The sequence below is a fragment of the Phyllobates terribilis genome, unplaced genomic scaffold (assembly GCF_046119375.1).
Source record: "Phyllobates terribilis strain yellow unplaced genomic scaffold, ASM4611937v1 Scaffold_8__6_contigs__length_399053987, whole genome shotgun sequence".
NCBI classification, from domain to species: domain Eukaryota; kingdom Metazoa; phylum Chordata; class Amphibia; order Anura; family Dendrobatidae; genus Phyllobates; species Phyllobates terribilis.
This window is the reverse complement of record NW_027362768.1, coordinates 212,622,477-212,635,975: the sequence shown is the minus strand read 5'-3', so window position 1 is coordinate 212,635,975 and position 13,499 is coordinate 212,622,477.

Genomic DNA, 13,499 nt, shown 5'->3' with positions numbered 1-13,499 from the left:
CCATCTATACTAACCTCCACCAGGTTGCAAATTCATTATAATTGTTATCTGCATCTAGCTCTGAAAAAATATTTTGGCTTGTAGCAGTGTGTGGGACATGTTCTATTAGTCCATCTATACTAAACCTCCACCAGGTTGCAAATTCAATATAATTTTTTTCTCCATCTAGCTCTGAAAAAATATTTTGGCTTGTAGCAGTGTGTATGACGTGTTCTATTAATCAATCTATACTAACCTCCACCAGGTTGCAAATACAATATTATTTTTTTCTGCATCTAGCTCTGAAAAAATATTTTGGCTCGTAGCAGTGTGTGGTACTTGTTCTATTAGTCGTTCTATACTAACCTCCACCAGGTTGAAAATTCAATAAAAAAAATTTTCTGCATCTAGCTCTGAAAAAATATTTCGGCTTGTAGCAGTGTGTCGGCCTTGATCTATTAGTCCATCTATACTAACCTCCACCAGGTTGCAAATTCAATACAATTTTTATCTGCATCTAGCTCTGAAAAAATATTTCGGCTTGTAGCAGTTTGTGGGACTTGTTCTATTAGTCCATCTATACTAACCTCCACCAGGTTGCAAATTCAATATAATTTTTATCTGCATCTAGCTCTGAAAAAATATTTTGGCTTGTAGCAGTGTGTGGGACTTGTTCTATTAGTCCATCTGTACTAACCTCCACCAGGTTGCAAATACAATATAATTTTTTTCGGCATCTAGCTCTGAAAAAATATTTCGGCTTGTAGCAGTGTGTGGGACTTGTTCTATTAGTCCATCTATACTAACCTCCACCAGGTTGCAAATTCAATATAATTTTTTTCTGCATCTAGCTCTGAAAAAATATTTCGGCTTGTAGCAGTGTGTGGGACTTGTTCCATTAGTCCATCGATAGTAACCTCCACCAGGTTGCAAATTCAATATAATTTTTTTCTGCACCTAGCTCTGAAAAAATATTTTGGCTTGTAGCAGTGTGTGGGACTTGATCTATTAGTCCATCTATACAAACATCCACCAGGTTGAAAATTCAATACGATTTTTATCTGCATCTAGCTCTGAAAAAATATTTCGGCTTGTAGAAGTGTATGGGACTTGTTCTATTAGTACATCTATACTAACCCCCACCAGTTTGCAAATTCAATATAATTTTTATCTGCATCTAGCTCTGAAAAAATATTTCGGCTTGTAGCAGTGTGTGGGACTTGTTCTATTAGTCCATCTATACTAACCTCCACCAGGTTGGAAATTCAATATAATTTTTTTCTGCATCTAGCTCTGAAAAAATATTTTGGCTTGTAGCAGTGTGTGGGACTTGTTCTATTAGTCCATCTGTACTAACCTCCACCAGGTTGCAAATTCAATATAATTTTTTTCTGCATCTAGCTCTGAAAAAATATTTCGGTTTGTAGCAGAGTGTGGGACTTGATCTCTTAGTCCATCTATGCTAACCTCCACCAAGTTGCAAATTCAATACAATTTTTATCTGCATCTAGCTCTGAAAAAATATTTTGGCTTGTAGAAGTGTGTGGGACTTGTTCTATTAGGCCATCTATACTAAACTCTACCAGTTTGCAAATACAATATAATCTTTTTCTGCATCTAGCTCTGAAAAAATATTTTGGCTTGTAGCAGTGTGTGGGACTTGTTCTATTAGTCCATCTATACTAACCTCCACCAAGTTACAAATTCAATATAATTTTTATCTGCATCTAGCTCTGAAAAAATATTTCGGCTTGTAGCAGTGTGTGGGACTTGTTCTATTAGTCCATCTATACTAACCTCCACCAGGTTGCAAATACAATATAATTTTATTCTGCATCTAGCTCTGAAAAAATATTTTGGCTTGTAGCAGTGTGTGGGACTTGTTCTATTAATCCATCTATACTAACCTCCACCAGGTTGAAAATTCAATATAATTTTTATCTGCATCTAGCTCTGAAAAAATATTTTGGCATGTAGCAGTGTGTGGGACTTGTTCTATTAGTCCATCTATACTAACCTCCACCAGGTTGCAAATTCAATACAATTTTTATCTGCATCTAGCTCTGAAAAAATATATTGGCTTGTAGCAGTGTGTGGGACTTGTTCTATTAGTCCATCTATATTAACCTCCACCAGGTTGCAAATTCAATATAATTTTTTTCTGCTTCTAGCTCTGAAAAAATATTTTGGCTTGTAGCAGTGTGTGTGACTTGTTCTATTAGTCCATCTATACTAACCTCCTCCAGGTTGCAAATTCAATATAATTTTTTTCTGCACCTAGCTCTGATAAAATATTTCTTCTTGTAGCAGTGTGTGGGACTTGTTCTATTAGTCCATCTATACTAACCTCCACCAGGTTGCAAACTCAATATAATTTTTTTCTGCATTTAGCTCTGAAAAAATATTTTGGCTTGTAGCAGTGTGTGGGACGTGTTCTATTAGTCCATCTATACTAACCTCCACCAGGTTGCAAATTCAGTATAATTTTTATCTGCATCTTGCTCTGAAAAAATATTTTGGCTTGTAGCAGTGTGTGGGACTTGTGCTATTAGTCCATCTATACTAACCTCCATCAGGTTGCAAATACAATATAATTTTTTTCTGCAGCTAGCTCTGAAAAAATATTTTGGAATGTAGCAGTGTGTGGGACTTGTTCTATTAATCCATCTATACTAACCTCCACCAGGTTGAAAATTCAATATAATTTTTATCTGCATCTAGCTCTGAAAAAATATTTCGGCTTGTAGAAGTGTGTGGGACTTGATCTATTAGTCCATCTATACTAACCTCCACCAGGTTGCAAATTCAATATAATTTTTATCTGCATCTAGCTCTGAAAAAATATTTTGGCTTGTAGCAGTGTGTGGGACTTGTTCTAATAGTCCATCTATACTAACCTCCACCAGGTTGCAAATTCAATACAATTTTTATCTGCATCTAGCTCTGAAAAAATATATCGGTTGTAGCAGTGTGTGGGACTTGTTCTATTAGTCCATCTATATTAACCTCCACCATGTTGCAAATTCAATATAATTTTTTTCTGCATCTAGCTCTGAAAAAATATTTTGGCTTGTAGCAGTGTGTGTGACTTGTTCTATTAGTCCATCTATACTAACCTCCACCAGGTTGCAAATTCAATATAATTTTTATCTACATCTAGTTCTGAAAAAATATTTTGGCTTGTAGCAGTGTGTGGGACGTGTTCTATTAGACCATCTATACTAACCTCCACCAGGTTGCAAATTCAATATAATTTTTTTCTGCACCTAGCTCTGATAAAATATTTCTTCTTGTAGCAGTGTGTGGGACTTGTTCTATTAGTCCATCTATACAAAACTCCACCAGGTTGCAAATTCAATATAATTTTTTTCTGCATTTAGCTCTGAAAAAATATTTTGGCTTGTAGCAGTGTGTGGGACGTGTTCTATTAGTCCATCTATACTAACCTCCACCAGGTTGCAAATTCAGTATAATTTTATCTGCATCTAGCTCTGAAAAAATATTTCGGCTTGTAGCAGTGTGTGGGACTTGTGCTATTAGTCCATCTATACTAACCTCCATCAAGTTGCAAATATAATATAATTTTTTTCTGCAGCTAGCTCTGAAAAAATATTTTGGCTTGTAGCAGTGTGTGGGACTTGTTCTATTAATCCATCTATACTAACCTCCACAAGGTAGAAAATTCAATATAATTTTTATCTGCATCTAGCTCTGAAAAAATATTTCGGCTTGTAGCAGTGTGTGGGACTTGATCAATTACTCCATCTATACTAACCTCCACCAGGTTGCAAATTCAATATAATTTTTATCTGCATCTAGCTCTGAAAAAATATTTTGGCTTGTAGCAGTGTGTGGGACTTGTTCTATTAGTCCATCTATACTAACCTCCACCAGGTTGCAAATTCAATATAATTTTTATCTGCATTTAGCTCTGAAAAAATATTTTGGCTAGTAGCAGTGTGAGGGACTTGTTCAATTAGTCCATCTTTATTAACCTCCACCAGGTTGCAAATTCAATATAATTTTTATCTGCATCTAGCTCTGAAAAAATATTTCGGCTTGTAGCAGTGTGTGGGACTTGTTCTATTAGTCCATCTATACTAACCTCCACCAGGTTGCAAATTCAATATAATTTTTATCTGCACCTAGCTCTGAAACAATATTTCGGCTTGTAGCAGTGTGTGTGACTTGTTCTATTAGTCCATCTATACTAACCTCCACCAGGTTGCAAATTCAATATAATTTTTTTCTGCATCTAGCTCTGAAAAAATATTTTGGCTTGTAGCAGTGTGTGTGACTTTTTCTATTAGTCCATCTATACTAACCTCCACCAGGTTGCAAATTCAATATAATTTTTATCTGCATCTAGCTCTGAAAACATTTTTTGGCTTGTAGCAGTGTGTGGGACTTGTTCTATTAGTCCATCTATACTAACCTCCACCAGGTTGCAAATTCAATATAATTTTTATCTGCACCTAGCTCTGAAAAAATATTTTGGCTTGTAGCAGTGTGTGGGATTTGTTCTATTAGTCCATCTATACTAACCTCCTCCAGTTTGCAAATTCAATATAATTTTTTTCTGCATCTAGCTCTGAAAAAATATTTTGGCTTGTAGCAGTGTATGGGACTTGTTCTATTAGTCCATCTATACTAACCTCCATCAGGTTGCAAATTCAATACAATTTTTATCTGCATCTAGCTCTGAAAAAATATATTGGCTTGTAGCAGTGTGTGGGACTTGTTCTATTAGTCCATCTATATTAACCTCCACCAGGTTGCAAATTCAATATAATTTTTTTCTGCTTCTAGCTCTGAAAAAATATTTTGGCTTGTAGCAGTGTGTGTGACTTGTTCTATTAGTCCATCTATACTAACCTCCTCCAGGTTGCAAATTCAATATAATTTTTTTCTGCACCTAGCTCTGATAAAATATTTCTTCTTGTAGCAGTGTGTGGGACTTGTTCTATTAGTCCATCTATACTAACCTCCACCAGGTTGCAAACTCAATATAATTTTTTTCTGCATTTAGCTCTGAAAAATATTTTGGCTTGTAGCAGTGTGTGGGACGTGTTCTATTAGTCCATCTATACTAACCTCCACCAGGTTGCAAATTCAGTATAATTTTTATCTGCATCTAGCTCTGAAAAAATATTTTGGCTTCTAGCAGTGTGTGGGACTTGTGCTATTAGTCCATCTATACTAACCTCCATCAGGTTGCAAATACAATATAATTTTTTTCTGCATCTAGCTCTGAAAAAATATTTTGGATTGTATCAGTGTGTGGGACTTGTTCTATTAATCCATCTATACTAACCTCCACCAGGTTGCAAATTCAATACAATTTTTTTCTGCATCTAGCTCTGAAAAAATATTTCGGCTTGTAGCAGTGTGTGGGACTTGTTCTATTAGTCCATCTATACTAACCTCCACCAGGTTGCAAATTCAATATAATTTTTATCTGCATCTAGCTCTGAAAAAATATTTCGGCTTGTAGCAGTGTGTGGGACTTGATCAATTACTCCATCTATACTAACCTCCACCAGGTTGCAAATTCAATATAATTTTTATCTGCATCTAGCTCTGAAAAAATATTTTGGCTTGTAGCAGTGTGTGGGACTTGTTCTATTAGTCCATCTATACTAACCTCCACCAGGTTGCAAATTCAATATAATTTTTATCTGCATTTAGCTCTGAAAAAATATTTTGGCTAGTAGCAGTGTGAGGGACTTGTTCAATTAGTCCATCTTTATTAACCTCCACCAGGTTGCAAATTCAATATAATTTTTATCTGCATCTAGCTCTGAAAAAATATTTCGGCTTGTAGCAGTGTGTGGGACTTGTTCTATTAGTCCATCTATACTAACCTCCACCAGGTTGCAAATTCAATATAATTTTTATCTGCACCTAGCTCTGAAACAATATTTCGGCTTGTAGCAGTGTGTGTGACTTGTTCTATTAGTCCATCTATACTAACCTCCACCAGGTTGCAAATTCAATATAATTTTTTTCTGCATCTAGCTCTGAAAAAATATTTTGGCTTGTAGCAGTGTGTGTGACTTTTTCTATTAGTCCATCTATACTAACCTCCACCAGGTTGCAAATTCAATATAATTTTTATCTGCATCTAGCTCTGAAAACATTTTTTGGCTTGTAGCAGTGTGTGGGACTTGTTCTATTAGTCCATCTATACTAACCTCCACCAGGTTGCAAATTCAATATAATTTTTATCTGCACCTAGCTCTGAAAAAATATTTTGGCTTGTAGCAGTGTGTGGGATTTGTTCTATTAGTCCATCTATACTAACCTCCTCCAGTTTGCAAATTCAATATAATTTTTTTCTGCATCTAGCTCTGAAAAAATATTTTGGCTTGTAGCAGTGTATGGGACTTGTTCTATTAGTCCATCTATACTAACCTCCATCAGGTTGCAAATTCAATACAATTTTTATCTGCATCTAGCTCTGAAAAAATATATTGGCTTGTAGCAGTGTGTGGGACTTGTTCTATTAGTCCATCTATATTAACCTCCACCAGGTTGCAAATTCAATATAATTTTTTTCTGCTTCTAGCTCTGAAAAAATATTTTGGCTTGTAGCAGTGTGTGTGACTTGTTCTATTAGTCCATCTATACTAACCTCCTCCAGGTTGCAAATTCAATATAATTTTTTTCTGCACCTAGCTCTGATAAAATATTTCTTCTTGTAGCAGTGTGTGGGACTTGTTCTATTAGTCCATCTATACTAACCTCCACCAGGTTGCAAACTCAATATAATTTTTTTCTGCATTTAGCTCTGAAAAATATTTTGGCTTGTAGCAGTGTGTGGGACGTGTTCTATTAGTCCATCTATACTAACCTCCACCAGGTTGCAAATTCAGTATAATTTTTATCTGCATCTAGCTCTGAAAAAATATTTTGGCTTCTAGCAGTGTGTGGGACTTGTGCTATTAGTCCATCTATACTAACCTCCATCAGGTTGCAAATACAATATAATTTTTTTCTGCATCTAGCTCTGAAAAAATATTTTGGATTGTATCAGTGTGTGGGACTTGTTCTATTAATCCATCTATACTAACCTCCACCAGGTTGCAAATTCAATACAATTTTTTTCTGCATCTAGCTCTGAAAAAATATTTCGGCTTGTAGCAGTGTGTGGGACTTGTTCTATTAGTCCATCTATACTAACCTCCACCAGGTTGCAAATTCAATATAATTTTTATCTGCATCTAGCTCTGAAAAAATATTTCGGCTTGTAGCAGTGTGTGGGACTTGTTCTATTAGTCCATCTATACTAACCTCCACCAGGTTGCAAATACAATATAATTTTTTTCTGCATCTAGCTCTGAAAAAATATTTTGGCTTGTAGCAGTGTGTGGGACTTGTTCTATTAGTCCATCTGTACTAACCTCCACCAGGTTGCAAATTCAATATAATTTTTTTCTGCATCTAGCTCTGAAAAAATATTTCGGCTTGTAGCAGAGTGTGGGACTTGATCTCTTAGTCCATCTATGCTAACCTCCACCAAGTTGCAAATTCAATACAATTTTTATCTGCATCTAGCTCTGAAAAAATATTTTGGCTTGTAGAAGTGTGTGGGACTTGTTCTATTAGGCCATCTATACTAAACTCTATCAGTTTGCAAATACAATATAATCTTTTTCTGCATCTAGCTCTGAAAAAATATTTTGGCTTGTAGCAGTGTGTGGGACTTGTTCTATTAGTCCATCTATACTAACCTCCACCAAGTTACAAATTCAATATAATTTTTATCTGCATCTAGCTCTGAAAAAATATTTCGGCTTGTAGCAGTGTGTGGGACTTGTTCTATTAGTCCATCTATACTAACCTCCACCAGGTTGCAAATACAATATAATTTTATTCTGCATCTAGCTCTGAAAAAATATTTTGGCTTGTAGCAGTGTGTGGGACTTGTTCTATTAATCCATCTATACTAACCTCCACCAGGTTGAAAATTCAATATAATTTTTATCTGCATCTAGCTCTGAAAAAATATTTTGGCATGTAGCAGTGTGTGGGACTTGTTCTATTAGTCCATCTATACTAACCTCCACCAGGTTGCAAATTCAATATAATTTTTATCTGCATCTAGCTCTGAAAAAATATATTGGCTTGTAGCAGTGTGTGGGACTTGATCTATTAGTCCATCTATACTAACCTCCACCAGGTTGCAAATTCAATATAATTTTTATCTGCATCTAGCTCTGAAAAAATATTTTGGCTTGTAGCAGTGTGTGGGACTTGTTCTAATAGTCCATCTATACTAACCTCCACCAGGTTGCAAATTCAATACAATTTTTATCTGCATCTAGCTCTGAAAAAATATATCGGTTGTAGCAGTGTGTGGGACTTGTTCTATTAGTCCATCTATATTAACCTCCACCATGTTGCAAATTCAATATAATTTTTTTCTGCATCTAGCTCTGAAAAAATATTTTGGCTTGTAGCAGTGTGTGTGACTTGTTCTATTAGTCCATCTATACTAACCTCCACCAGGTTGCAAATTCAATATAATTTTTATCTACATCTAGTTCTGAAAAAATATTTTGGCTTGTAGCAGTGTGTGGGACGTGTTCTATTAGACCATCTATACTAACCTCCACCAGGTTGCAAATTCAATATAATTTTTTTCTGCACCTAGCTCTGATAAAATATTTCTTCTTGTAGCAGTGTGTGGGACTTGTTCTATTAGTCCATCTATACAAAACTCCACCAGGTTGCAAATTCAATATAATTTTTTTCTGCATTTAGCTCTGAAAAAATATTTTGGCTTGTAGCAGTGTGTGGGACGTGTTCTATTAGTCCATCTATACTAACCTCCACCAGGTTGCAAATTCAGTATAATTTTATCTGCATCTAGCTCTGAAAAAATATTTCGGCTTGTAGCAGTGTGTGGGACTTGTGCTATTAGTCCATCTATACTAACCTCCATCAAGTTGCAAATACAATATAATTTTTTTCTGCAGCTAGCTCTGAAAAAATATTTTGGCTTGTAGCAGTGTGTGGGACTTGTTCTATTAATCCATCTATACTAACCTCCACAAGGTAGAAAATTCAATATAATTTTTATCTGCATCTAGCTCTGAAAAAATATTTCGGCTTGTAGCAGTGTGTGGGACTTGATCAATTACTCCATCTATACTAACCTCCACCAGGTTGCAAATTCAATATAATTTTTATCTGCATCTAGCTCTGAAAAAATATTTTGGCTTGTAGCAGTGTGTGGGACTTGTTCTATTAGTCCATCTATACTAACCTCCACCAGGTTGCAAATTCAATATAATTTTTATCTGCATTTAGCTCTGAAAAAATATTTTGGCTAGTAGCAGTGTGAGGGACTTGTTCAATTAGTCCATCTTTATTAACCTCCACCAGGTTGCAAATTCAATATAATTTTTATCTGCATCTAGCTCTGAAAAAATATTTCGGCTTGTAGCAGTGTGTGGGACTTGTTCTATTAGTCCATCTATACTAACCTCCACCAGGTTGCAAATTCAATATAATTTTTATCTGCACCTAGCTCTGAAACAATATTTCGGCTTGTAGCAGTGTGTGTGACTTGTTCTATTAGTCCATCTATACTAACCTCCACCAGGTTGCAAATTCAATATAATTTTTTTCTGCATCTAGCTCTGAAAAAATATTTTGGCTTGTAGCAGTGTGTGTGACTTTTTCTATTAGTCCATCTATACTAACCTCCACCAGGTTGCAAATTCAATATAATTTTTATCTGCATCTAGCTCTGAAAACATTTTTTGGCTTGTAGCAGTGTGTGGGACTTGTTCTATTAGTCCATCTATACTAACCTCCACCAGGTTGCAAATTCAATATAATTTGTATCTGCACCTAGCTCTGAAAAAATATTTTGGCTTGTAGCAGTGTGTGGGATTTGTTCTATTAGTCCATCTATACTAACCTCCTCCAGTTTGCAAATTCAATATAATTTTTTTCTGCATCTAGCTCTGAAAAAATATTTTGGCTTGTAGCAGTGTATGGGACTTGTTCTATTAGTCCATCTATACTAACCTCCATCAGGTTGCAAATTCAATACAATTTTTATCTGCATCTAGCTCTGAAAAAATATATTGGCTTGTAGCAGTGTGTGGGACTTGTTCTATTAGTCCATCTATATTAACCTCCACCAGGTTGCAAATTCAATATAATTTTTTTCTGCTTCTAGCTCTGAAAAAATATTTTGGCTTGTAGCAGTGTGTGTGACTTGTTCTATTAGTCCATCTATACTAACCTCCTCCAGGTTGCAAATTCAATATAATTTTTTTCTGCACCTAGCTCTGATAAAATATTTCTTCTTGTAGCAGTGTGTGGGACTTGTTCTATTAGTCCATCTATACTAACCTCCACCAGGTTGCAAACTCAATATAATTTTTTTCTGCATTTAGCTCTGAAAAATATTTTGGCTTGTAGCAGTGTGTGGGACGTGTTCTATTAGTCCATCTATACTAACCTCCACCAGGTTGCAAATTCAGTATAATTTTTATCTGCATCTAGCTCTGAAAAAATATTTTGGCTTGTAGCAGTGTGTGGGACTTGTGCTATTAGTCCATCTATACTAACCTCCATCAGGTTGCAAATACAATATAATTTTTTTCTGCATCTAGCTCTGAAAAAATATTTTGGATTGTATCAGTGTGTGGGACTTGTTCTATTAATCCATCTATACTAACCTCCACCAGGTTGCAAATTCAATACAATTTTTATCTGCATCTAGCTCTGAAAAAATATTTCGGCTTGTAGCAGTGTGTGGGACTTGTTCTATTAGTCCATCTATACTAACCTCCACCAGGTTGCAAATTCAATATAATTTTTATCTGCATCTAGCTCTGAAAAAATATTTCGGCTTGTAGCAGTGTGTGGGACTTGTTCTATTAGTCCATCTATACTAACCTCCACCAGGTTGCAAATACAATATAATTTTTTTCTGCATCTAGCTCTGAAAAAATATTTTGGCTTGTAGCAGTGTGTGGGACTTGTTCTATTAGTCCATCTGTACTAACCTCCACCAGGTTGCAAATTCAATATAATTTTTTTCTGCATCTAGCTCTGAAAAAATATTTCGGCTTGTAGCAGAGTGTGGGACTTGATCTCTTAGTCCATCTATGCTAACCTCCACCAAGTTGCAAATTCAATACAATTTTTATCTGCATCTAGCTCTGAAAAAATATTTTGGCTTGTAGAAGTGTGTGGGACTTGTTCTATTAGGCCATCTATACTAAACTCTATCAGTTTGCAAATACAATATAATCTTTTTCTGCATCTAGCTCTGAAAAAATATTTTGGCTTGTAGCAGTGTGTGGGACTTGTTCTATTAGTCCATCTATACTAACCTCCACCAAGTTACAAATTCAATATAATTTTTATCTGCATCTAGCTCTGAAAAAATATTTCGGCTTGTAGCAGTGTGTGGGACTTGTTCTATTAGTCCATCTATACTAACCTCCACCAGGTTGCAAATACAATATAATTTTATTCTGCATCTAGCTCTGAAAAAATATTTTGGCTTGTAGCAGTGTGTGGGACTTGTTCTATTAATCCATCTATACTAACCTCCACCAGGTTGAAAATTCAATATAATTTTTATCTGCATCTAGCTCTGAAAAAATATTTTGGCATGTAGCAGTGTGTGGGACTTGTTCTATTAGTCCATCTATACTAACCTCCACCAGGTTGCAAATTCAATACAATTTTTATCTGCATCTAGCTCTGAAAAAATATATTGGCTTGTAGCAGTGTGTGGGACTTGTTCTATTAGTCCATCTATATTAACCTCCACCAGGTTGCAAATTCAATATAATTTTTTTCTGCTTCTAGCTCTGAAAAAATATTTTGGCTTGTAGCAGTGTGTGTGACTTGTTCTATTAGTCCATCTATACTAACCTCCTCCAGGTTGCAAATTCAATATATTTTTTTTCTGCACCTAGCTCTGATAAAATATTTCTTCTTGTAGCAGTGTGTGGGACTTGTTCTATTAGTCCATCTATACTAACCTCCACCAGGTTGCAAACTCAATATAATTTTTTTCTGCATTTAGCTCTGAAAAAATATTTTGGCTTGTAGCAGTGTGTGGGACGTGTTCTATTAGTCCATCTATACTAACCTCCACCAGGTTGCAAATTCAGTATAATTTTTATCTGCATCTTGCTCTGAAAAAATATTTTGGCTTGTAGCAGTGTGTGGGACTTGTGCTATTAGTCCATCTATACTAACCTCCATCAGGTTGCAAATACAATATAATTTTTTTCTGCAGCTAGCTCTGAAAAAATATTTTGGAATGTAGCAGTGTGTGGGACTTGTTCTATTAATCCATCTATACTAACCTCCACCAGGTTGAAAATTCAATATAATTTTTATCTGCATCTAGCTCTGAAAAAATATTTCGGCTTGTAGCAGTGTGTGGGACTTGATCTATTAGTCCATCTATACTAACCTCCACCAGGTTGCAAATTCAATATAATTTTTATCTGCATCTAGCTCTGAAAAAATATTTTGGCTTGTAGCAGTGTGTGGGACTTGTTCTAATAGTCCATCTATACTAACCTCCACCAGGTTGCAAATTCAATACAATTTTTATCTGCATCTAGCTCTGAAAAAATATATCGGTTGTAGCAGTGTGTGGGACTTGTTCTATTAGTCCATCTATATTAACCTCCACCATGTTGCAAATTCAATATAATTTTTTTCTGCATCTAGCTCTGAAAAAATATTTTGGCTTGTAGCAGTGTGTGTGACTTGTTCTATTAGTCCATCTATACTAACCTCCACCAGGTTGCAAATTCAATATAATTTTTATCTACATCTAGTTCTGAAAAAATATTTTGGCTTGTAGCAGTGTGTGGGACGTGTTCTATTAGTCCATCTATACTAACCTCCACCAGGTTGCAAATTCAATATAATTTTTTTCTGCACCTAGCTCTGATAAAATATTTCTTCTTGTAGCAGTGTGTGGGACTTGTTCTATTAGTCCATCTATACAAAACTCCACCAGGTTGCAAATTCAATATAATTTTTTTCTGCATTTAGCTCTGAAAAAATATTTTGGCTTGTAGCAGTGTGTGGGACGTGTTCTATTAGTCCATCTATACTAACCTCCACCAGGTTGCAAATTCAGTATAATTTTATCTGCATCTAGCTCTGAAAAAATATTTCGGCTTGTAGCAGTGTGTGGGACTTGTGCTATTAGTCCATCTATACTAACCTCCATCAAGTTGCAAATACAATATAATTTTTTTCTGCAGCTAGCTCTGAAAAAATATTTTGGCTTGTAGCAGTGTGTGGGACTTGTTCTATTAATCCATCTATACTAACCTCCACAAGGTAGAAAATTCAATATAATTTTTATCTGCATCTAGCTCTGAAAAAATATTTCGGCTTGTAGCAGTGTGTGGGACTTGATCAATTACTCCATCTATACTAACCTCCACCAGGTTGCAAATTCAATATAATTTTTATCTGCATCTAGCTCTGAAAAAATATTTTGGCTTGTAGCA